The sequence below is a fragment of the Hypomesus transpacificus genome, chromosome 16 (assembly GCF_021917145.1).
Source record: "Hypomesus transpacificus isolate Combined female chromosome 16, fHypTra1, whole genome shotgun sequence".
NCBI classification, from domain to species: domain Eukaryota; kingdom Metazoa; phylum Chordata; class Actinopteri; order Osmeriformes; family Osmeridae; genus Hypomesus; species Hypomesus transpacificus.
Window position 1 is genome coordinate 6,076,210 of NC_061075.1, and position 27,603 is coordinate 6,103,812.

A 27,603-nucleotide genomic window follows, 5' to 3' on the forward strand; every position below is an offset into this window, starting at 1 on the left:
GTAAAGCTGTCTCTTGGAAGTCGCTTTGGATAAAAGCGTCTGCTAAATGAATACATGTAAAATGTAAATGTGTATCAAACAGAAAAAATATTACAGTAATTCAAGAGTAGCCTACAAGGTTTCACATCACATATTGTACTTACACTGCCATGGAAATTGTTACTGTAAATGCCATACATCATGGTTGATCATGATCCAAGAGATCCATATTACAGTATATACCATTATGTTTTTCATGGTATTATGTGCCTGAAAGATTTTGACAGTTGTTTATGGTCACATATTAACATAAGAAAATTAAGACACTTTTCAGTCCTCCTCATATATTCAACAAAGGTGACAAGGTGCTCACATTGTTGCCAGATTGGAAATGGTATCATACCAAAGGCTCACAATCATCGTATTTGGAGGATAATTATTGTGCATCTGGTAACACTGAAAAGGCGGTTGACGAATGACAGTTCTCTCTACGGTCAGAGCTCGCGCAAGAAGGTGGAACGTAAGGGAGATACCCTTCCAAAACTTGTAAGGCAGGGTGTAATAATTAGTTTGTGAAAGACCCAGAGAAACACAAATGTCCAACAAGGCAAAATCCCGAACGATTTTGAAATCCCTGCCGGACGCATTTTTTAGGTCTCAAAAAGAGGATATGTCCGGGTAAAAGAGGACGTCTGGTCACCCTATTCATGGTGAAGTAGCCATTTTGGTTTCGGTTGCTACGAACCCAAGTGACATTCAGGCCTGCACCGTTGAACTGGGGTAACAATACTGTTTCAAGTTGCCGGCTATTTTAGTTTCGTTTGGGCCCATGGGTTGTAAAGTGTTGAAATATGTAATGTGTATTTGAAACTTGATAACTGAATGACGGAATTGGTTTACTAAGAAATGATTCGTTTCTTTTTAACAGTGGCGTGTACTGATTTTGCATAGCTTGAGTTACATAAGAACCCCCTTTCTAGATTATTTTAAGAATTCAGGTTAGCCACCTCTCATGATAGCCTAACCTGGCTAGAGAGGCGCTACACTGGTAAATAGGTCTAAAGCCGTGGCCAAAAGTATTGGGAGCGACATACATTTTGTGTCTGCAAGGCGGCCTTGGCATAAAATGACTGCTAACATAGCACAGGGGAAAGTGTGAACTAGTTCTAGCCAGGTGAAATCACTATCATTCTGATTGGATTGATCATTCTTAGCAGATTTACTGCTGTAAAAGAGGGGACTAGTTGCATATATAGAATTTTTGATGCCCCCAAAAAGCTTTTAAAATATGAAATGTGCCTTACTTTATTCCAGTATTCTATAAACGTGAAAACATTTTCCTCAAATACTGAACCAGCAAACTTTGCAAGACACAACATTTATCATTACCAAAACTTATGGCCACTACTGTACAGACAATGCCATCATCATGACTATGCACACCCCCTCTCCCACCTGGACAAAGGAATACATATGTGAGGATGCTGTTCATTGACTACAGCTCAGCATTCAATAACATCATCCCCTCCAGACTCAGCTCCAAGCTTGTGGATCTGGGACTAAGCACCACAAGTGGATCTTCCACTTGCTGACGGGGAGGCCACAGGTGGTGAGAATCGGTGACCGCACCTTATCCACACTGATCACCAACACAGGCACCCCCCAGGGCTGTGTGCTCAGCCCTGTCCTCCAACGCACAGTTCCAACCTCCTTGTTAAGTGTGCTGACGACACAACCATTGTGGGCCTCATCTCTGACAGTGACGAGCAGGGACGTGCACAGTAATTTTGAAGGGCAGTTGCTCTGGCCTGAAAAAAGGGCAGCCCCCCCCCCACCCAACAAAACCAAAAATTGTGATAGGATTAGACATTTAACCATTTTGAATGAAATAATTCATATGATGCATTACTTTTATCATTTATTCTTCTTGTTAAAATGTTATAAACTAACCATGTAGCTTAGTTTTCCTACCAAAATATTAGCATGTGATAACGGGCTGGTTGTCTGGTAGGCAAGCTAGACGTCTGATTATTTAGGCTAAAGATGGCAAACTGAGCCTGAATTTATGAAGATTTTAATTCATTTCATAAAACTTGATGATGATTGTTAGTTTGTTATACATTTCTACAACTTAAAACTCACCATTTCTGACAACGTTAAAGCAGTTTTTTCATCTACACAGAAGAAAACAACCGTGACCGTCTCTTAAGGGCAAAGAATGCAGGCTCAGGTGGCGGTCGCGTGCAGTACCGCAGAGTAAACAGAGTAGGGGCATACCCCCTTCCCCCTTGTGACTTCCAATGTCGTTGCCCATAGGCTTATCGATTGGAAGTGAATAGCGCTACTTTATGAAATGTTTCGGTTTGTTTTTGTTTTTAAATGTACTATTTATTAATTTATTTTCCCTCGGAGGGGCACTTTGACTCGAGGAGGGCAAACGGGCAGTTCCCCGGGCAACCTTAACCACAACATGTGCACGTCCCTGGTGACGAGTCAGCCTACAGAGAGGAGGTTGATACCCTGACATCATGGTGCCAGGACATTACCTCTCTCTCAATGTCAGCAAGATAAGGAGATTATTGTGGACTATAGGAGGCGGCAGGAAGAGGAGCAGTCATCCTCACTAACTTCTATAGATGCACAAAAGAGAGCATACTGACTGGTTGCATCACAGTGTGGTATGGGATCTGCACAGATAGGGACCACAAGGTCCTACATAGTGTGGTCAGGTCTGCTGAGTTCATCATCGGCAGGAAGCTCCCAGCCCTACAGGACACCTACCACACACGATGCCTCAGGAAATCTGTCTGGATTCGAAGAGACTGACCACCCATCCTTCAGTCTTTTTACCCCGCTGCTTTCTGGCTGGCAATACTGAAGCATTCGGTCTCGCACACACAGACTGGAGAATAGTTTCTTTCTAAGGACCATCAGGCTTCTGAATGGACACTGATACATTCTCACAACTTTCTAACTCACCACTTTACACACTGTCACTTTCAGCTACTGGTTGTACTGTGGTGGTCTCAAGTTACCTGCATTTAAACATAATATACTATGCTGAGGTTACCTTAGTTCACAGCTCAAGCAAAGTCCATGTCTGGACACAAAGTCGTTACTTGCAGCTCCTGGAATAACACCAGGGTGGGTCAGATGGCCACTTGAACAAAGGACTAGCTTAATCATTTTCCTGTGCAAGAGATGCCCAGAACATTCCCTTGCTAGGCCCCCCCTTCTGTGTCCTCGGGAACGTTATCTTTAACGAAATGTTCTTGGAGTTGTGTACAGGACAGGATGCCAGGTCATGCTGACACAGACGGTCCGCTGTAGAACCTGACCGTCGGGGCCTAGCAACGAGAGAAACAAACACACAACACACTTCCATCTGGTAATCGTTAACCAAGACTGATTGTCAACAGGAAGTCTAATATTATCTGTTGTTAGATGATTTTCTGTCGGAGGACGGACCAAGGAACGCACCACAATGAAAAAGAGTTGACGTTGTTTATTAATCGAGCTGCTCGGATCAGGTCACCACGACAGGCAAAGTCGTTGCCATGACTGACAAACAGGTCTCTCAGATGGACATTATATGCATGAGCTGGACCATACAAATGTAGTAACCACCAAAACATATCCTTAAACGGTAGACATTCCACAACTTAAGGCACAGGAAGAACAACACACAGGTGGTGCAGTCATCACTCATCGTTTATACTATTTTCTGCAGGTTGCTCTCTCCAAAGGTGAAAGTGCACATTGTCCTATTTATATGTGTATTGTCCGAGACCTGCTGCGTGACCTCTTGACCACAGCAAGAGACAACCTCACACATGTATAGAAAACCCGCGTATCATCTGAATGACGTGTTATACTCTGTATATATATATATATATCTGCTGGATTCATGGTCAGAGCGGACTGATCTCGGCTGCCATGGTCTATCGAATGTTTCCCCAGCCTTGTTTGATACAATAAAGAGCCTTTGCATTTTGAACTGAACCCAACCTCTCCTGAGCCTTATTCTTACAAAGCAACCTGGGAAGTCCTAAAACCAGCCTTCCACAAAACTGGTGACCCCGACGTGATCCAAACCTGCATTTTGTTGAGGTAAGAAATTAACTTATGCAGAATGTTAAAAATGACTCTTGGACGGAGGCATGGAGAATGGGTGTTATCAGTTCAGGTGCAAACGATCTCGATGTTACAGCAAACAAATGTTGTTTGTCAAAACCCCATGTCTGTACCCCTCCCGGATGAATGAATGTATGTGGATAAAAGATGTAATGCAAGGTTAAAAATATATATATATATGTGCCCATTTTTTGAATGCTTAAACTGTCGGCAGTTTGACCACAGGGTCAAAAGGCTGTCCTGCTAGGGCCGTATCCAGACGTGGGGGTCGTATGCAAAAAAGGATGAAAAGATAGTGTACACTATCTGTGGGTATCAACGAAGAGAAAGTTGATATTCCAGGGGGTGGAGAACGAACGTTTAGAGTTCGATATCTGCCTCTATGTCAGGTCTGTCTGAGTCTGTCCGGTTAAGGACAGAGGGAGTGTCAATCAGACTTGACTTGAAGCATAGCGTTATGAATGTGATAAAACTATAGGTCTATCTGTGTATATAAAGTGTATGCCCACTAAGGTCTTATTTCATGGATAAATGAATAGAAAAGCCAAATGGTATGAAAGGAAACCAGTGAACTCTCCTGACTAAGTTATTTGAAAATAACAGCAGGTGTTGGACCTGGTAGAATTGTGGACTATGAATGTGCGTGTGCGGCTGAGAATATGTGGGCACACTGATTCTCAGTCTGGTTAAGAAAAAACGGCCTAATCACCCGTATAATATTAACAGAAAAACTGAAAACATGGCTGATCACGCACGTGAAATGGTAAAGAACGATGCATGTATGGAGCAGATAAAAACTTGAGTTGATAATAAATATAGAAAGGTTTAACATTGATGTTAACAAAGTCATAATCCTGAAGAGTTTTAATGTTTGTATATAAAGTATAGGAATAACGTTGTGTTTTGTGGCATGACTTTGTAGCTACCTGTGCAAACCCCCTCGCATTTCATGAGATAAGAGAGGACAGGAGGGGGTGAGCGGATAATGAAAGAGATGGAGTCAAATAAAGGAAGTTAAAAAGGGATCTATGTTAACCAACTGCCGAAAGGTTTTTGAAATTAACAAGTTGTGATCCTGAAGAAGTTAACATTTATATTTAGTGCCTGTGACATATGAGCATTGTGTCTGTTCTGTGCCTGTTCTGTGTCTTGCGTCTGTGCAAAGCCCCCACTTTTTTTTCCATGACTGGGACATGATTGTGTCTCGAGCATGAGTGGTGGGGCCAAGCTTGGCGCTGGGCACTAAAAATGAGGCAATGTGAACTAATCAGAATAAAAGTAAAGAAATGGGGTCAGATACATTAATAGATTAAGTGATAAAGATATAAAGATATAATATGATAAAAAAAAGAGAAAAAGAAAAATATGTTAAATATTTTATATCCTGAAGAGTTTTACCAAAATCAACAGGATAGCAGCAAGGAGGCTAGAATGCATCTACATTGTTAGTCTAAGGTTAAAAATTGTTGTACAGATAGAATAATTGATAAATTGGTTGAAGAAAAGTAAAAGTAAATTGTTATGAAAGTTGTAGAAACTGACCAGAAAGGTTTCTAAGTTGTTAATGTTTAATATAGGTTGTAAACTAAATATGAAAGTAAATTGCATGATTAATAACAAGTTGTCTCACATTCTGTTCCTCTGGAATTACAGACGGAGAGGCTAGGAGTTTTTTACGAAGGAGATTTTTACACCAGATCTCTCAGTGTTTATTTAGGAATAATAAGGAAATAAAACTGGGTGTGTCGATGATTGTGTTTGCAAAGTGTTTCTCCCCGTTCAACAAAAACCTCTGCCACACACATAAATGTAATGAACAAACACATAATATTAATTCATATCTCATTGGCAAGTCAGAACAACCCTTGTCCTCTCTCCCTTTACCAACTATGATGTTAATAATATACCTGTATTTGAGCTTAGATCACCAAGCCATTGTCCCAAAAAGGTAACCAGTCCTGAGACAACAATGGGCCGTGGCAGCAGAGGCCCAGTGACCAGACCTCGCCTGCCGGAGTCCTGCAGGTCCCCACGGATGAGGTGCTTATCCACAAACACCCCCTGCTTCGGGAACGAATTCTCGACATGAACAGGAAATGGCCCAAGCGAACTTCCAAGATGACTCCAGTGTGGCCGCTGCACGGGACTTTTGATCTGTGTCTTTGCAATGACATGAGAGTCCTCATTGCGAACCACAGGCACAAGGGACTGGAGAGAGAGAGACTCAGAAAGAGAGAAGAGGAATTTGGAATTCTCAAATTATATCAGGAACAAGGCAAGAACGAGACTTTAAAGGCTTGCATGCTCGCAGCCAAAACTGTCCCCCTGACTTTAGGGAGTCAGATGGCTGAGCGGTGAGGGAGTCGGACTAGTAATCAGAAGGTTGCCGGATCGATTCCCCGCCAAGCCAAAAATGATGTTGTGTCCTTGGGCAAGGAATATCCAGGGGAATGTCCCTGTACTTACTGTAAGTCGCTCTGGATAAGGGCGTCTGCTAAATGACTAAATGTAAATGTAAAACTGATCACGGGACATTAGCAGATAAAAATCCCCCACCGTACAGCCAAAGGGCGAATAGCTCTGCCCCACCCAGAAAGACTTTGTATGCGGGTGAGGCAGAGACAAGAAGAAATCCACATTTCCTTGTGGCAGCAAGCAGGTAGTGCAATAAGGAGAAGCAACCTACCCCTCTCCCCCCAAGCCCAGCTATGTCGCTAACTGAGCCACCCAATCCCCTCGTCCTGCCACTGACCCATGCCCAAAGCCCCGTCAACCCCCCCCCCCACTCTCAGGAGAAGACAAAGACCAGGCCAGGCCGGGCAGGCAGACCAAACCAATCTTTTATCAGGCCCCCATTCTGGTCCGAGGAGACCAAATGTACTATGTTCCATGGAAAACGATGGACGTTACTGGACTGATTGCCCGCCTCCCCAATTTGTACGAGGGGGCTAGCAGATGGATCCAGGCCTTTGAGGAAGAGACTCTTGGGTACCTAATCGCAATAGGCGACATACATTTTTTGCTAGGGCGTGCCCTGGGGTCAGGAGGCCTGAGTGATGTAATGCACTCACAACACCTGGCCAACATCCTGAGCACCCACGTGGACGATGCCGACCGGTTTAACAATATCCGGACTGAGGTTTAGGACAGTCTTAGAAAGCTTTTTCCGGACAAAGTCCAACTGGACATGTTGGAGGGAGAACCGATAGGAGAGACAGAGGATCCCTCGACCTATGTAAACAGGGTCTTGAGGCTATGGAGAGCCGAATTGAGAAAGAATCCAGAAGATTATGTCTTCCAGAAAGCTATGTTCCGATAGGGTGTCATTCAAAAGCTGCCGCCCGCTGTCAGAACCCGTTTGGGAGATGTGGTTGGACTAAGGTCTATGGACTTGCAATAAGTAAGCACAGAGAGCACGAAGGAAGGAGATTGGAGAGAGACCGAAGTAATATGTGCAAGCTGACTCAGAAACAACTAAAAGCTCCTCACAAGCTATAATGACCACCCCCAACCAAGGAGAGGAAGGACAACGACACCTCCCTAGCCTGCAGAAAGACAGAAACAAAGTCTTGATCTGTTGGGGATGTAGAGGTAAAGGACATGTCAGACGACTCTGCCCTGCCCGAAGAACTCAGGGAGCCCCAGTGTCTTAAGTACTGGGGACAGCAGCCCGGAGCACACTGTTCATTGGCCCCGTCACCATTAGGTTTAGCGTTGCCCCCAGGCTATCAAGGTTTAGTCGTGGTACCCCTTATGCTTGACAAGGCATCCACATTCAAGAATGTGACAAAAGGTAGAAACCAATACACTAACAGGGGGCGGTTTTGTTGAACGATGGAAAATGTTTGCATAAACAATGAAAACATCTTTGACTGGTTATGCTCTAAAAAGAAATACCTGCATCCACCACTGTAAATTCAGCTAAACACTATTTGTTCCTGCCGCATGGGCCTAACCCATGATTGTGAAGTTAAGAACCAATTTGAAACTTAGCCATTGGAAGGACTGAACTAACTCTGTCGGTAGACAATTCTTGTTTCAGGAACCCAGTGGTTTGAAGGATTTGCTGTGGTGGTCAGGACTAAACAGGTAAAAACAGTTGAAGTTAGATTAATATCCCCAAACTCTGCTTAGAAGCAGGAGATTAAAAACAAGAATAGAGGTAAAAATATTGGATAATATGTGTGGAAAAAATGAAGAATTGAGTGACACTACTAACTTGATTTTTCTCTCTGTTTAGGTTAATGGAATTAATGATAGAAAGAGTTAATGATAGAAAATTTGGACTATGGCCTCAGAGAGTACAGAGGCAATTTTAAATTGATAACTTAGTTAATAAATAAGCAACAAGCACACCAAAAAGTATTAACATCTATAAATTTGATAGTCTAACCCTTTAGACAATGGTGAAGCTTTTTTTTAAATATGTTTTGTAGGAATACGAGAAAGGAGAAGGAGGAGAGAATGAGTCTCGGAGAAACCAACCAGTATCCAGCCTGGTGGCCGAGTCTCCATTAAAGTCGACCGGGGGAAAAGTCGAACACTCCCGTGTAGAACACTCCCTGAACACAGGGTCACGAGCAATTATGACCACAATACAGTTTGAAGGGTCAACCATGTGGTCCATCCGGAATCACCGTTATAAATCCCAGATCAGACTTGGTCACACCTATAACACCTATTGACACTAATTTCCCTGAGACAGTACAGGACAGTGCTGTCCTAAGGCAAAGCACACAAATGACGTTGGTTAACTCTCAGCCCTCAAACTGGGCCTGAGACTAAGGTTGAGAGCTTCCTGCTCGTGCCTCAGAAGTCAAGATTGTGCTTAAAACCAAGGACCACATCCAGGGCTCGAAGGTGAAGGCCACCCTGGACAACGGCGAACAGTCACTCAAACCTGCTCCCAAGAAAAGGATCAGAAAATGAAACTCAACCGCCGAATAACAACAATCCCTTCCTGGTTGCGTTCCAACTGGGAAGAAAGGGGGTGAGCGAAACGGGGACACATGAGTTGGAGGCAACAGCAATTTTGTCATTTGAAAAGTGAAACTAAAGTAATTGTTAACAAAATGCTTAGGAGGTTTAGGTTGATAGAACCAGGGTTTATTGATGACATTAACACCTCCCAGCTACCACTGCCATTGCATGGAGAACAACTGGCGAGTGGCAGAGGAAAGCAGGGATGGTGATGTACTACACCCACATTGTTCCTGATGAAGTTTCACAAAAGCTATGACTAAACATCCTAAGCTTGAAGCTGTTATGGCTATATACCCATCTCTCTGTCCCAGTTTCTATAAAACTCACCTCCACTATGGTGACAGACTGCAAACTAATGCACCAAGATCATCCAACAAAATAAGACTCTCCCCTGGTCACAGAAATATCCTGTTCCTGGAACTGTATCTAATTCCAGGAAAAAGGAAAAACAGATTCAAGGGTCGTGCCAGAGGGAGAGCAGGGGAGTCTGAAACGGGTCTCTAAAATTCAACAAACCATCCCCCTGCCAGAGGAGGGCAGAGCTGTTGCAGGAGGGACGGGCTCCAGACGTCATCAGAATCCAACCTGGTTGATACCCTGTCTGCACATTCGAACCAAAGCAATGATGTTCCAGCTAATAAATGAAAAATCTTCTGTTGAGTGTGGTCCTCCTAAGCTTACGAGGGACAATGGTGTTGGGAAACCCCCGGCCAGAGGTTCTCCAAAAGGAGGGGATAGACAGTCCAGACCACAAACCAGATCCAAGGGTCGAGCCAGTGAAGGTTCACCAAGGAGGTATCACAACAGGACTAGAACCCGACCCTGAGTGTGAAAGAGAGGGGAGGACCACTCCCCAGAGATACCCCTAAGACAGTTCAAGGCCCCGATAGAAGGTGAACTACCTATTAACTGGGTACAGAGGGATATGGGAGACTGTGCTGTACAGATCTGGATGAATGCAGCCCCACACCACCTACCAGTGATAATGCACTGGCGAATTATGATTACAGCCAGGATAGAGGAGGATGACACATGGTGGGATATTCAGTTGACTGACCATCCAACATTCCGGCTGGCAGCCATAGCCGACTCAGGCACATGTCACCTCCGCAGTTTTAATAACTTTCATCTTCCCCTGTCTGTAGCATGGGAAGTAAATAGGTGTGCCCCGGTGCGCCAGGGAGGAGCTTGGATCGATAGGAACAAACTCCCCCACGGACGCACCAATTTACAAGGCTCTAGAATTTACAAAACCACAGGGCTAAAAGAGAGACCAGCTAAAAGATACCAGGTAGACAGACTGTTCGGAGTTAGTCCCACCCCGGTGCCGCTAGCTCGGGCATAGGTTGCTTTTTTTCCATCTAGAAGAACTGCATCACGGCAGCACTGACCTTATTGCTACCCTATCAGAATGCAAACCAGATCTGTGAGGTCAGGGGAACCTTCTCACAGACTGACGGAGCATCTTTCCTGTCAATACAAACAATCTCAGGGCTATGGAGGTGGGCATCAGTTCAAACCCCTTATTGTGTTGTAATGGCAGAGACAGGGCCGGTGCATGTGACTGCAAGAATAGGGTGTTTTGAGAATGAATGCATGATTGATCGCACCCACACACCGTGGATCTCTGACGCACAAGCTAGGGTATGCTGGCCACACCCTCTTAACGAGGGAGTGGGGAAAGTACATGAAACCGATGGGTGATACAGCTACCACCTCACCAGGAGGCCTCCAAGAGACGTAGACGACAGGTAGACCCCAACGCACAACCCACGGCGCCTACTCTCCAACGTTTGATTTTGTCAACAAAAATACCTTTTGTCACCCCAGGAGAAACTCGATTCACCCGCCCTTCGACAGTAAAGGCAGGAGAGGATAGCATCTGCGGCTTGTCCAGAGCAGGGAGCAAGGACACCTTGCGAACATGGGGCGAGTCCGAGTGCGCCTTCACCATCACCAGGGCAGTAAATGGCTGGGATGTGGCTGTCCGCTTCGAGCCTCAGTGGACACGGGCCCAGGGAGTTGAGTATGAAACACAGGTCCAGGCCCCAGAGCAGACAGACAAGCAGCCCCTGTCCCCGCACTAAGTCCTTTAGACTGGGGAACGGGAGCAGGACCAGGGAAATGGACACACACCAGAGGACTGCTCAAGGAGGCGCTGCACAATCACTGGTATCTATGGACATAATTCCCCGCGCAAGCTAATGGTTTAACCGATTGCTATGTGTGCTCCCAGCCTAGACCCGAGGAGCTGTATGTCACGTCCACTCATTTGGGTTGGGAGGAGTGTGAGGAAAAGACCAACAGAGGGCTGACCACACCTGAGAACATGGTGGGGAATAACATTCCCACCTGCAAAGCGACATGCCTTGCCTACTTGGGGTCTCGTGAAGGCTGATATATGCTTCTGCAGTTTTCGAAAAACGGACACATGGGAACGCCCTCGTCTCCGTGGAACGCCCTCTACAAGCTCTCCATCAGCCCTCGTAGAGCCTCGGAGAGCTTGACCTGCACCTCCTTAATTTTGTAACTCTCCGTCGTAGCTACGGAGAGCTACGGAGACCCCCTTGGCTGTGATTGGTCAGTATTAAGTACCGCTTGCGTCTGGGGTAGGGGCGGGGTTGCCGTGATAGCAGGACGAACGGAATCCTTTGACCGCCATTGCTTGTAAAGTTTTTACAATTCATATTTCAGCTAAACGGTACATGTAATTCAGAATCTGAATTAAAATGTGATGAGAAATGGGCAGTGTAGTTGCTGAAAAGGTGCGTATTTTATTGATGTAACGGCTAATTTGTAAATTTGCTCCGACTTTTCGGTAACCTAGGTAAATAAACACTCAACGACGTCTAAACAAAAAACCGTTGCGCCACCTACTCTTCTGGCGGTGAATTGTTTTCAGCACCCACAGCCTACGGAGAACCATAAACGCAGTCTATCCGTCCGTATCTGTGCGTATCCGTGCGCCCGCCCATCCGTAAACGGAGACGCAGAAGCATATTTCGGCCTTGAGTATACACAGGGGGTAGAAGGGGATCTGGGAGAGAGAGTTAGAGAAGACACCCGGATTAATTGTCAATACCTAGACGGCATGTTGCCCCTGTTACAGGAAGAGATAGCAATACCAACAGGAGTGTCTCTAGTATTAGAGAAGTCGTTTGAGTGCTATGAGAAGCAGGGCAGAGTGGATGTAGGCACAGTACCAGAGGAGGACTGCATCTACATCTGGGAAGTGGGTGGAGTCTGTAAATAATTGATAGATGGCCAAGCCAGACGGATAAAGGGAGAAAAAGAAAGGCGCCCAAACCACCGTCCTGTCCCTACCACTTCCAGAACCGAGTAGTCGCTGGTGTTTTTTGGCTGTGTTACTATGCAAAAGGGTTAAGATCAACTCTACCAGTAGGGTGGGCAGGGAGGTGTGCCAGGGTACATGCAGTCACCCATGTGATCCACTTCAAGTTAGCCCAAGCACCAGACAAATTCCAGGAGGCTCCTCGCACTCGGCGGGCCTTTACATCTGACGTAACGATCGACGCTATAGGTCAGCCAAGAGGGCTGTGACTTTAAAGCTAGAAATGAGGTGGCTTCAGGATTTGAATCCATCTTACCATGGATAACGGTAAATAAGAACACTGAATGGATCAATTACCCGTATTTTAATCAGCAGTGTTTCATTAACTATACTGATGAGGCTCTCACCGTCCTGGGACAGCAGCTGTCAGCAACCTCGCCATGGCCTGGCAAAATCGACAGGTATTGGATTGGCTGCTGGCTGAGCGTGGGGGGTGTGCACTTTGATTGGACAGGTATGTTGCACGTTTATACCAAATAACACTGCCCCAACAGGAAGATTCACCCAAGCCGTGTCTGACCTAAAAGCACTGAGAGATGAGGTGAAGGCTAATGCTATAATTATTATAGTATAATGTTATATTGAAATGTTAATGTTGAAAAAATTGGGCTGCACTTGTATATGCCCATTGAAAATGAACGCATTTTAGTACAGTGCAAATACAGAACCTTGTGTACTACTTAACATTAACATGTGTTTCATGGAGCGAAAGATATGATGACTAGTTGCCTGAAGTACTGTAATGGTGCAAAAAGTCAAACTTCAGAGGAATGTTATCAATCAGTGATGCAAACACATGTATGGTCCAAAAAGAAAGAGGTAATTGAAGCCCTCCCCCCGTGGCAAATATCCATATACTTACATTGCCACCAAACCCCGACATCCCTGGCCCACCCCTATATGCACAGAGTAAAATTACATTCTGAAGATCAAAATACAGTGACACTCATTTGTAATACTCAATTTCATTTTTATTCCGAGACAAACTCTTTTTAAATTATCTAGCACTTTTTCTGGTTTTACTCCTTCTTCCTCTTCTTCCTGGCCACCTCTAAGGGCACTAAATATTGATGATCCTAGCCCACTCCTTAAGCTGAGTAACAGTCTGGGAATGGCCCGTCACCACAAGATCAATGGAGGACAAGGCCTGTAGCAGGGCTGGGCGATAAATCGATAAAAATAACTATCGAAGTAATGACTTCCCTTGATTAAGATATTGTAACATTAATTCATTTTCAATAATATCGATAATGTCGATAGAGAATAATTTTGAACAGCAGTCCATTTAATTTCTGTGATGCAGCAGGAAGTTGCGGAGAAATGGTACCCTACGCTCACTAAAATATACTGAGCACCTCGAGTGGAGTAGCTAATGTTAAACCGCGGACTATTAGTCTTATTGCCGAAAACAGTGGCAGCGATAGCCATGGCGAGGGAGCAACTTTCAATGAAGACATTTTTGATAAAAAGGGTTTGTGTTCTTCAGTCATTTGGAAGTTGTTTGGCTTTTTGAAATCCGACAAAGAGCAGAGCAATGTTTGGTGCAAATTGGTGTAGTAAACAAACAGGTGGCTACCAAGTCTGGTCATAAGACAAACTGCAAATGTGGACTTCTTGTTGACCTTGACCTACGGTCTCGGTTAACAAACGTTTTAACAAATCTCTGCTTACAAAGGTGTTGGTAGATCTGTCGAAAGTCCATATTTGTTTTTTTTATATAATATAACACGTAGGAAAATCCCAAATCAAACACAACGAATCTGAAGCAGATGCCATGTTGTCAACATCTCCAAGGCAACCGCTTGCTAGATCCGGTTTTGCGGATTTCTTAGAACGTCTCTGGACCAATAAGAAGCGTATTGGTCCAATTATAACACAAATATATAAGAAACCTTTTTTACCACCTGAAGCAAAATCACTCGTCGGAACATGCAGAAAGTGTGAGTTTGCGCCAAGGTATTGATAAGTAGGCCATTGATAAAAAGCAAGGTTTTAAAATCTTAAGTAACTTGACACCCGGTGCGTGCTCCCTGGCTGAAAACATTTCTCTCACACCGCTCTGCCTAAACTTTATGCCGAGTGTAGGGAAAAAGTTGAGGACTACTACAGATCTGTGGTCTATCGTTTAATTATCGTTATCGAATGTAAATATAAATATCTATATCGATGATTTTTTACCCATATCGCCCAGCCCTAGCCTGTAAGTTCTTACTTTTGAGAGGTAGTTTGTTCTACTTGCCACAAGCTGTGTATGCCTTGGTCACCTTCCTAATAAAATCCATGACAGTAGGAGATTTATTTAAGACTGCAAGGGTTTATTTGTGGATTTCTTTTGTAGTTCATGTTGTTTTAATGTTTAACTTTTATAACTTTTATACTGCATGCTCTTATGGGTCTTCCCTTTTGGCACTTGTTTAGTTTTTTCACAATGTATGCTTCATGTTTTGGCTGCTTGCAATGTTTGGGACTACCTCGTTGCTATGATCAATCACCTATGCTCTTTTGTAAAGCTTCTCTTGGAAGTCGCTTTGGATAAAAGCGTCTGCTAAATGCATGAATGTAAATGTAAAACAGGGGTACTCAATTAGAAACTCAAAAGGTCCACTCACCAAATTTCCATTCAGTCCAGGGTCCGGAACAGACCATGTTTTATTTTTCTGGCCCTTACCTCTCCCATTGACTCCCATTCAAAATTGACTTAGGTTTAGGAGGACACAGTGCCCGTGCCCCTCGGCATGTTTCTCCCATAGACCAGAGTTCTGGGAGTAATTTTGTTTAAAGTGTCTATGCTTTGTGTCATAATGACATTTCACGTTAGCTCTACCACTTTTGACAATGGCAACCATCTCATTGCAGATTAAACACATCGGTTTTGTGCTTCCCACCGGCAACACTTGTCAGACCATTCTGTCTGAAATTTGCGATTTTCGGAATCAACTTTTCCCTGGGTTTTGTCACGCCATGATTTTTGCTAGGGAAGAAACGGGTAGGCTAGCTACCGTTAGCAAATCGATTAGCCTGCGTTGTTGCGAATGGCACACACCCAGGGCCTCGCCCCTCGGCTTGAAGTAACGGCCCCGGTGGATGTAGGTGGTATTGCATTTCCGATTTGCTACCCGACTCGTCCGGTCGTTTTTATTCTATTAACTCCAATCAACATATCTAAAACTATTTCCCCCAATAATTTGTGTTCGATTCTCGAACCTGGCTCACACTACTAGAGTTTGAAACCAATCCGAAATGGCTAAACTATCTCCCCATCTATTTTCTTACGTCAAGAAAAGTTGCCTGGAAACGTGCTCGCGTATACGAACAAGGGACGAGCACAAAAGGGAGCATCAGCAAATCGTTGATTTACCTGAGCTGATTGAGAACAAGGAGAAAGGACTTGATAATATACAGTTGCCTGACTTTATTGTAGCACGTTTTACAGATTGCACATACATGATGGTTGTTTGTAGAGTTAATTTCAGTTATTTCAAAGCAGATTTAACCATTTTGTAATGAACGCTATTATGCTCATGGCATGACAAACGTAATTATAGCGTAATAAAATTTGTTATAATATCGTGGCATGTTACAGCGTCCTTACATATTGTTGACTTGTTATTCTGAGGCAAAGACAAAGATTAATAAATCTAAAGATTAATAAATTAATGTATTAATACATTTATAAATCATGTCTGATAACCCCAATATTGTTATGGTCGTTATATTGTTAGAACTTTATCAGTTAACACCACAATGATGGCATTAACAATAAGTTAGTAAAAGTAAACAACACTCATCATCATTATAATAGTAACAAAGGTATATGATTAATTTGTCTTGCTTTGCAAAGCTATAACAACGACGGAGCCAGATATTCAAGTTTACAGTTTATTTATCCGACACACTACATAAGCAGTTAAACTACAAACATGAAGCAAAAAAGAACAACGTATAGGCCCTGCACGTATAATACTACAGTACTAATAGTATTGATTTTCGTAAAGTTCACGTGTAGGCTATCTGCTTCTTGATCGGACTTTTACCACTTTCTGGCAGTTTTCAGCAATGCCTTAGCTCCAGCTCACAAGCTCGCGACTGGTTGTCGCAAGGTTAGACGTATACAGCTAGTTGCAAGCATGCATGAGTTTCGGAGATAGGAACAACCTTCTGCGCAAGACTGGATGAGTCGGTCTGGAAAAATGGCGCGGTCTCGCTTGCCTCACTGTGCCAGCCAGCACTTTTCATAGAAATGAATGGGGACGCCATCTTGGAAGACAGAAGAAGCTGCCTCTAGTTATATTAAATTTTTTCTCCATTGGTTTGGCTCATTTCACAAAACAGAAATGACATTCTCAAAACAACACGTGCAAACCTCCAAACCGCGGAGAATTAATTGAGATGGTTAGGGTTTTCCTGGACTTATGATAACACTGACTAACTACAAAAACTAGATACAGGGTTCATACACATTTTGACCAACAGATTTCCATGACTTTTCCATGCCTTTTCAAAGACTTTAAACCAAATTTCCATGACCTAACTTTTTGTGAAATCTTGGTGTATACGTTAAAAAGTTGTATTACACGGCTGTTCGTAATACTGTAGAATGCTCCATTCACTTAAATGGGGCTTCCCAACGTTCTGCGGTGGAAATTTTTTTTTACATTTGAACTTTGCTATGCATATTTGACCGCTGTCAAGGGAAGTGGCCTTTTTGCCTCGGATTCACATCTTTCGTAGCACTCCGCAAGCAGTCCGGTAACTTTTCAACCCCAGCGTACTCCGTTGCTTAGCGACGTCAGCTGATTTGAAGCCTAAAGAATGTTCAACGTCTATGAAGTTCAATGTCGAACAATTTTTCTGCTTATCAACACTACGAACGGTAACAAATAAATTGTAAAAAGACACACTGTGTCAAGTAATTTTTTTGGCAAGTAGCCGTGTAATACGCGGCATAATGTATAAAACGCCGGTCATAGTCGTGAAAATTGGCCCCTTCAGCCCACATTACCTCAGTTAGGACATTTTTTGTCACAGCATCAGTTATCGAGCTCTGCTGCTAGGCGTAGCAGTGGACCTCGCTGTGGTGAGAAAGCCGGTGATGGGTGCTGTTGTAGCTTTGCTAGCAGCACCCATCACCGGGATGCTGTAGCTTTGCTAGCAGCAGCGCTCTGATGTTTGCTACCTTTGGAATGGCTAGTTAATGCCGCCTCTCCCATGTTTGAAATGTCGAATGATTTTCCACCACACAACCAACATTTTGCTCGTCCCGGGTCTTTGTCTGTTTAATGATTCTTTACATTTGTAGCCAAGCATCGTTAAAGCTACACTTTCCTGGCATTTTGAATTATCCCTCCCGCTTCTCTGAGTTACTGTTGCTATGGCCATCTAACTTTTCAGTTAGTATGAGAGCGTGTGCCTGCTTATATTTTGAACGTATTTCTTTTAAACGCATGTGAATTATTTAAAACTCAGCGTAAATGAACAACATGAAAATATGATTATGACAACTTTCCATGACTTTTCCAAAACTTCTGGGATTTAATTTTTTTCAAGCACTTTTCCAGGCCTGGAAATACCCATTTTAAAATTCCATGACTTTTCCAGGTTTTCCATGACCGTACGAAGCCTGTAGATAACAAAGCTAAAAAATGGTCCCTCTACCTGTTTTCTGTAGCCCTTGCTAACTTACAGTAGCCTACATAATGTTAACTAGTGTCTGCACTGAGATGCTAGCTAGGTTATCGAAAAGTCGGAGCAAATTTCCAAATTAGCCGTTTCATCAATAAAATTTGAACATTTTCAGCGACTACACTGCCTATTTCTCGTCACAGTTTAATTCAGATGCTGATTTACAAGTACCATTTAGCTGAAATATGAAAAGTAAAAACTTATTAGTTGTGAGGTTTGTCCGCCTCGCTTGATATCTTGCAATGACTTCTGGGGAATCAGAAGCGTTCTCGCTGGACAAGTCACCATCCGATCAGAGAATGGCTGTGTCTACTACCGCGCACTTGTGCACTTCGAGCACTGACTTTCAGTGCTTAGGGCGCTTCACTCACAAAACCAGAATAATTCAGTGCACTGAAAGTACCAGGATGGCACACTGCAAACGGTCCAAAAAAACAGTGTACAACGATGGACACTACTCGCCCTAAACGGGCGCCATCTTGGCTACGTAGCGGAAAAGGAGGAGCCCTTTCGGCAGCTTTTTCCACTTGAGTAGAGAAGCACGTTCATTTTGGCAGGTTTTGCGGGTGTGGCGAGCAGATTTGCGTCCGTCACTTCCACCAAGTGTTTAACGTAAGTGTTCCATTTGAGACAGCACTTATCAGCGACAGAGTGCACTGAATATGTAAGTGCACTGTTTTGCAGGGCACTGTATTGCAGTGTACTTCATAAAGTGCGCGGTAGTAGACACAGCCAATGTCTAATAAAGAGAGAACTCCCACTCTCGGGAAACTTCCGGGTTCTGAACTGGTTGCAGTTCCACTCAAGTTCCATATGAGGGCGCTAACGATCGAGTGCAGAATGAATGGAGGTCTATGGAGCTATACCCCTCAAAATCAACTTTTCTCAGGATAACATTTTTTGTCTAGTAATTTGAATTCTGAAATCGAAAGCAGAGACAAAAAAAATAAACACCACTGGGTGTTAGATTTTTTTTAAAGTCGCCTTTCTGTTCTAAAAAGCCTTTGAAAATGGCATTGACGTCGCACACATCGTACGACCAGAGCTACTGCTTGACGGCAAGCTCTGGTTACTTCCACTTTACTCTCGAGGCATCGACAACACAGCTGACAGGTTAGGCTCTCCCTGTCAATACACATGCTAGAAAGAGTTTTGGCTTGCTAATGTTGTTGCTAATGTTGCTAATGCTCTGACATTCTGGTTCTGCTTCGGATGCCATCAAGCGGGATCTCTGGTCGTAGTCATTCCTTCACTAACCAATCAGCATTCATTAGCAGAATGCTAGCGTGTTATGGGCCACAACGACTTACCATGTAAGAAATCGAAAGGACATAAGTACTCGTTCATTCAACTTTTGACCTGTAATCTATGTTGAACATGCAAAAACTACGATCAAATCTGAGATTTATCAACAACAATCAGGCGAAAGAGACAAATTTAGCCGTTTAGCTCCATAGACTCCCATTCATTTTGCACTCGACCGCGATCACTCCCAGTGGAACTCTGGTGGAACTGCAACAAAATTTGGTACAATGGGGCTTAATAGGGAGTGGGCAAGCTCTCCTTAAACAGGCTCTGATCCGATGCATCCTCGATAAAAGGGGCGGATCAAGAACATTTCCGGGTATTTTGGGCGTTCTTGGTGACTTGTGTTCTTTGGATTGGAACCGTACTTGGGCAATGAAAGATGACGTCAAATGAGTTCGCAAGAACACAAGAACAGAAAAAAACGTGGATTGATAAACAGCCATAATAAAGAGTAGACGCCGCATTGGCTGCTGGGCGCGAGAAATGCGGCCACCATCTTGGGGACGTCCAATTCTCGGTTGCGTAGCAGCAGAATAAACAAGATGCCGCAACACTGTGCAGCATATTCATGCACTAATCGGCGAACCATCTTAAATAACATTAACATTTAGTCATTTAGCAGACGCTCTTATCCAGAGCGACTCACAGTAAGTACAGGGACATTCCCCCCGAGGCAAGTAGGGTGAAGTGCCTTGCCCAAGGACACAACGTCATTTTGCACGGCGGGGAATCGATCCGGTAACCTTCTGATTACTAGCCCGACTCCCTCACCGCTCAGCCATCTGACTCCCCTAAATAGGGCTCAGGGGATTATTTTTCACAAGTAATATTTACCATTACAGTACTATTTGTTGCATTTGTGAATAGAATCTTACCAACGTTGAGAAATTTGGAGCAAGAATCTTTGATATTACTGTACTGAAATTGTAGCTAGCAAGCTAGCCTAGCCCTATGTTTACTGCAACGGCCGGTGTATACCCGGCTATGAACTGAGACTTAATGTCATATTCCATAACACTGACTTAGACATAACTGACACAAAAATGCTATTGTAGAAATAAAGCAAATTAATGTTATAACATTGGCCAGCATATTTTACACAAGTGGCACCCACTGTACCCTTACAAAAAAGAAGTATATTAAAGTATACTATAAGTATACTAAAATATGGATAGTACACTTTTAGTTAACTTTTGATATACTTTTTGATATTTGATACACTTTTAATATACTTTTAAGAAGTATACTTAGAAAATAGTTCACTTTTAATATACTTTTAAGTATGCTTGGAAAATAGTTTACTTTTAATGTACTTTTAAGAAGTATACTTAGAAAATAGTTCACTTTCAATATACTTTTAAGTATGCTTTAAAAATAGTTCACTTTTGATATACTTTCAAGAAGTATGCTTAGAAACAGAAAATGGTATACATTTCTTCTGGAGTAAGATGTACGTTTTCTATTATTATACAGCAAAAGCAGTCAAAATAATTTTAAAGTACATTACAGGTTAAATTTTTTAGATCCATCTAATTTTAATGATTCATGTCTATGAAAATCTATTATGCATTGCACATTGAATCTTTTTTTGTTACTGAAGCTGTAACCTTAATTACTGCCAAAACATTCTGAAGCCCTATACTCTATACTAATAATTATCTGTTGGAGTATTAATGGAAAAAAAACTAAAAAGCTACTTGAGAATTTGAAGGTTATACTGTCAAACTGACTGAAGAACGAAATAACGACGTGAAATAATGAAGATAGTGCGGCTCATTGGCTAGTCAATTCCCATGATGCAAGGCGGTAAATAGTGTAAAAAATTGCTGATAAGTTTGCCGTTTGTGCGAAATACAAATGTAAATTCATGAATTTCGTTTTTTTTTAAATGTGTCTGCTTAGAATGTAGTGTTTTGTTGGGTGGAAATTGTCATTGTTGTGCTGGTTTACCATTGTAACCATGAGTTAAATGACTGTTACGTTTCATCAGAACAGCTGGATTCATGAAACAATGATGCCCATGCAGTAAGTAGCTTCTTTCAGAATCTGCAGTGTGACTTTGTGAGGGCCCCGTTCTCGCCATGTGACGCATGATCTGAGGTGTCTGAGGGGCCCCTAAACATTTGTATTTATCATTAAGTCATAGTAAAATTATATTTAGCATGTTTACTCTTGAGGTACTTACATTAATTGAAATTGCACTTGAAAGTATTGCAAAGTATACTTTGAGGCTTTTTAGGAAGTATACTTCATGAACTGAAAGTGCACTACACAGGTTACTTTAGTGTTCCAAGGTATACTTTTAAGTACTTTAGGAAGTATACTTTATGAACTGAAAGTGCACTACACAGGTTACTTTAGAGTATTCCAAAGTATACTTTGAAGTACTTTAGGAAGTATACTTGATGAACTAAAAGTGCATTACACAGACTACTTTACAGTATTCAAAAGTAAACCTTAAAATACACTACAAGTGTACTTTAAAGTGTACTAAATGACCTAAAAAGTGGGCCAATTCAGTTTACTTAGTACAAAAATAGTATAGAAATAAGTACACTGCTAGTATACTTTAAGTAACATGATAATAGTATACTTTTTATACTAAGTATACTTACAAAATAAACTTGAAGTATACTTCTTTTTTGTAAGGGTAGGTATCAGGGCAGTCGCTATAGTACTTGTACTCTCCAAAATCTTCCGTTTTCATTTTGAAGGTTTCTCAAGGACACAGATTTGAGGAAGAAGTGGGAAGTAGCTTTGCGGAGACAAGGATTCACTGCAAGCGATACTTCAGTGCTATGCAGTCAGCATTTTCAACGGGACAATTTAGATACCACCGGGCAGATTGTCCGACTCCGAGATGGTGTTATTCCATCAGTATTAAGCTTCCCTGTTCACCTCCAAAGAGAAGGTGTATCATCATAAGCCTATTAGCATTCATAAATGTAAATATTCTATTATCAATAACAGGGCAGGGTAAGATACGTATCCCTTTATATTGTTTTCATTCTACATTATTCGCTTCTTCATTTTAGTTGGAAATTGGGTAGGGCTACGACAACCTCCAGAAGAGCAGAAGAAAGCCTGTCCTTTGCCTCTCAGGGTTGCCAAGAAACGACGACCTCACAACCTCAATCTAATAATGTGAATTTTACTTAAAAATTCATGTTCCTGGACACATTCAAATCTCACTTGTTTGCTGCCACTCATTAAACACACACCAATAAACCCATACACACATTAGAAGACACGTTGACCGTGCATTCCTGACGCACATGTAGCGTGCTTCACTCTGCATGGTGTAATTTTTGATTGAAGACACTGTCACAATTGTAAATCTGCTGGAGACCGGTTTATTTCCCCCTCTACACGAAGAGACAGTACAGTTAGCTCTTGCGTGTACCTCGCTCCTAGCTCTCGGCCACCTGAGTGAGCACATGGGAACCTCATCAACCGCCATCCCCACAAGTCACAACAGGCACCCTAGTCAACGAACCTCGTAATATTTACACTGTATTACTGTACATACCCTCTTGGTTACCAAACATGAATATGAACCCGACATTTCACCACAGCTCGCTAATAATGTTCAGACCCCAAGACAACGTACCTCACTAGCTAGACGAAAAGAACAACAGAACTTCCGGAACACAGTAACCCGCGATGGGTTAAACCAAAACTTACATACCTCTTGAAAAACATCTTGTAAACAACATCTTGTAAACATACATTGTTTACATAGACGTAAACATAGATATATGTCTGTACACCAAAAATTCGATTTACATCTGTAAGACTTTTTTTAACACATTAAAATTTGACCTTGACATCAGATGATCAACCTCCCCCTCCCAATTTGACCCACTTGACCTGGTCCTTGTGTACAATCCAGTGTGTAATCTACGGGAACAACATAACATTGCTACAGGTGACAGGTGATGACTATAATAAAGACAGTGGGCCATGAACTAGTGGTGTCAAAGTGATGTTTGTTTCAATAGTGAAACATTACTCAAACCATGTTCATCCCTCTTTCTACTAGGATCATGGCTATGTATTGCCTGCTTCTTCTACCGCTCTTAAGACCAGACTCTATGAAGCCTTGGCAAGAGTGGAAAGTCTGGAACGAGAGAAGAAGAATTCCATGGCCAGAGAAAAGAGGGCAAAGACCACATTGAAGAGTCTTTTGGGGGATTTGAGGGAAAAGAACCTCATTAATGAAGAGCTCAAAAAGAAGCTTGAATACTACTCCAGTAAGACAAAATGAGCACTTTGAAATTAATGTACATGTTATTCTTACTCCCTTTATCTGAAGAGGACTTATTCATTTTAAATCATAACATTTCAGATCTTCAGATAGACCTCATGGCAAAGCAGGGCCTTGAGTAACAAAGGACTACAGAGAGTTTGCGCTCACGCTCCATCGTCCAAAGGCATACAAATACCTCAGAGAGACTCAACATTTTCCCCTCCCACATCCACATACATTGCAAAGGTAGGCTTAATGTTGTCCGATTAAATTTTTGGAAATTACTGATGCAAAACACATTAAATAGCTTCTTCTAAACGATTGTACAGGTGGCTGCTTTCGGTGGATGCCAAGCCTGGCCAGAACAAGATGATGCTGGATATGCTGGAGAGAAGATGCCAGGCAGACCAGGATAAATATGGACATGTTTCCCTGCCATGTCCATCAGAAAACATGTCCAGTACATTCCACATACCCAGTCAATGTCTGGTTTTGTAGACTTTGGGGATGGAAACAATAAGACCGATGTTGCTACAGAGGCTCCTGTTTTTATGGTTCTCGGTCTACAAGGACAATGGAAAGCTCCAATAGCTTATTTCCTGACCAAGTCTCTCTCTCCAGAGACACAAAGGGTCCTTCTGACTCATGCTTTGGAGGAGTTGCATGCACGGGGCATTCGGGTGGTTAGTGTTACTATGGATGGACATGCCTCCAACATAAGTATGTGCAATCATCTTGGGTGTGAGCTGAAAGGGGACCCAAAAGAGCCACTCCAAACCAGTTTCTCACATCCGGTGACTGGCGAGAAAGTATTTGTGATGATGGATGCTTGCCACATGCTCAAGTTGACACGTAATATGTTGCAGGTAAATGATGATTGTTGTGGACCTATTTGTAGAAGTTATGCCTCTGCTGCTAAACGTTATATCTAAATATTGTTGTCTGTCCATTTGCACAGTTATGGACATTTTGCTGTTTGTACTTGTTTGAGCAGTGATTAGTAATTCTTACTCTGCAGGCATACAGTCCAATTGCAACGACCACCGGACAGATCAATTGGAGGTGCATCAATCATCTCAATGATGTGCAAAAAAAAGATGGACTGCATGCTGCCAATAAAGTTACAGACAAACATGTCTACATTGAGAACCACAAGATGAGGGTGTCCCTGGCTGCACAGATACTGAGTCGCTCCGTGTCAGTGGCTCTCCGCACAATGAGGGATCTTGGGCAATGTTCCCTCTAATTTTTTTCTGCACTGAGCAAATAGAAATCTGTCTGAGCGCAAACCTCAGGACTCTGAGCAAAGTTTGCAGAGAACTCCGCTAGCTTCTTTGTAGCTAAATATATCAGAAAGCTTCACCAGCCTACCTGGACCATCGCTTGTGTCCGTTTGAACAATTTTATCAAGCCATTTGTGTTTAAATGTAAAATTGCCCCTTTTTAGGGGCGCCTGTAACAAGGGAGGTTTGGTCTCAGCTTTGGTAGGGACAGTTTTTTTATACATTGGTAATTGGTTCAGGTTTTATAGAGCTGTACCAGGCCTACATAATCTGTACTGGAATTCTGAGCAATGAAATCTTATATGATGCATACATTTGGGCATCCCAATTTATAGCACCTTTTTACCATCTACAAGTATTAGTGTGAATGATAACATTCATGGGTAACATTGTCTAAACATCCCTTATAAAACTGCAATTTAATGCAGTATTTACCAAAATGGACAATTCAACTTCTCACCTGAACCCCTGATGCTGATTCCTCACCAACCTGCTCTACGTCTGTATCTTCAGGGTGCTGTTTTTTCCTGCACAGTAATATTAAGCAATAAGCCCCAAGAGGCCGTGGCTTACGCTGATTTTAGAACAGGTAAGGGGAGTTGTTAGGCACAACGCGAAGCGGAGTGCCGAAACCCCCTTTACCTGTTCTAAAATCAGCGTAAACCACGGACTCGCGGGGCTTATTGCTTTTCTAAAACTGTTACTACAAATATTTGATATGGTTTCATCAATAAAAACAATTAGAAACAAAATAGTTTAAGAATAAACCGTCATTCTTCCACTACTACAAAGTATAGTTACAACATAAATCGTTGCCACGCAACAGCCAGATGGACATCTTTGCCGTCTTTTTCAATTTGAAATATTCGATGCGCAGTAATATGGAATGTTAAAGAATGTTGTGAGGACAACCTCTGAGGTTATGCTGGATTTTACAACGGCATGGAATGCGATATAGCCAATCACAATCAAGGATGGGAAGAACCAGTTTTAGAAAAAACAGTTTTAGAACATCAATTTAATACGGACGCTAACCATACTTAGTTGACTCCTGACATTGGTCGAGATTACAGGGATAGGCATATTACTATCCAAGGGATCATATAGGCCTACTTATTACCAGTTAATATCACTTTTGAGTTGCTAGCCTGCTTGTACTAGGCTAAACTAGCACAGTCCCATTATTATGTGGGTAGGTTGGCTGTATCCTTCTGGCTTCAACAAGACAAGCTGCTGCTAACACACTGGTCGAAAGATTACAGACGCTATAGGGATAGATTGAATACAAGCAAAAGTTACATACTACACTAACAACTTTCAAAACATGTTTCCATTGTAGAATGGGTGTCGATGTAAGGCCAGCAGGTTTGCACTGTGTGTGTAGTTTTCCTATTAGCTAGCTAACTAACAAATACCTTCTTGATAGCTCTCTGGGTGGTGAAAAAACTTCTGATATCTCTTTTCTTTTTGGGTGACATTTTCCTATCAATAAAGCACACAAGGGTCAAAAATATCAATGCTGAGACCAAACGAAATACTAATATGAGGCTTTATTATTTCCTAGCGTACTGCCAGCTCTCTTTCTGCAAGTCACGATTAACAAAATGTTTCTGACTGCCTGCCACTTCAGCCAATTAAATGACATCGTCTTGTCTCGCAGGCTCGAGGGTGCATTGGTTAACTTGGAAATGTATTTTTCACTTTTCTGGGCAACAAATATAGTAAAGATAATAATACGAATGAGTTTTGCAAATATATTGTGCACATTTTTTTTTTTCAAAAAATATTGATGGGGACAATAGTATCTTTCCCAAACTTTGGTCGTGACTAGTCCCTATGGACCCTGCGCAAACCTACGCTCTTCGCCTGTAAAGGTAACGTTTCAGATTTTCGTTGCCAGTCAAAGCTTGAGTAGAGCGCCAGGGTCGTTGTTTTGTTAAAAGCTTGCGTCTAGAGTGACATTGAAATGTATGAATTGGGCTTCGCCGCATTTCGCCGATCAACTGAACATTTATTGGTTTTATAAAATAATTTGATTTAAAAATATAGCTGCAAGCAGCAATGAGGTGGCCAAGCAGTCAAATGACCCATAAAACACTTTAGAAATCCTCAGAACAGGGTTCCGAGTGCATGCAGCAAGTTTGGTGTGAATCCATCAAAGATTTGCTGAGATACGACCCAACTTCCTGTTTGCTGGCTTTATGGCACATTTTGATTGTCTGTACCGGGCAAACGGTTCTGAAAATCTAAAAATCATGTGAAGGCCTTTGTGAGGCTTGGTCTGAAGATAATCTCTGCCAAATTTGGTGAAGATTGGACAACATGTGTAGGAGGAGTAAAGAAAAAACGTTTTTAAATTAATTCAAAATGGCGGCCGCATTAATTCGGCTATTATCACAAATGATGATGGGTCACACACGGGACGTCCCAAGATACCATGAGACAAAGGAATCACTTAATAAAGGCAAACAAATCAACAGTTATTGGCCTAAACACATTTCTGCTTCCTGCGGCCACGCCCAGTAATGAAATGACACCAAATTCATTGGACAGCATCACAAGAGGGTTCCGAGTCATCATACCAAGTTTGGGGTTGATTTCTCAAAGATTAGCTGAGATATAATTCAACTTCC

At 42.5% G+C, this 27,603-nt stretch overlaps 1 pseudogene; it reads left to right on the plus strand.

Moving 5' to 3' along the window:
• The first annotated feature begins 19,980 nt into the window (after positions 1-19,980).
• LOC124478859 lies at positions 19,981-24,933 on the plus strand (annotated as a pseudogene).
• Positions 24,934-27,603: the final 2,670 nt, after the last annotated feature.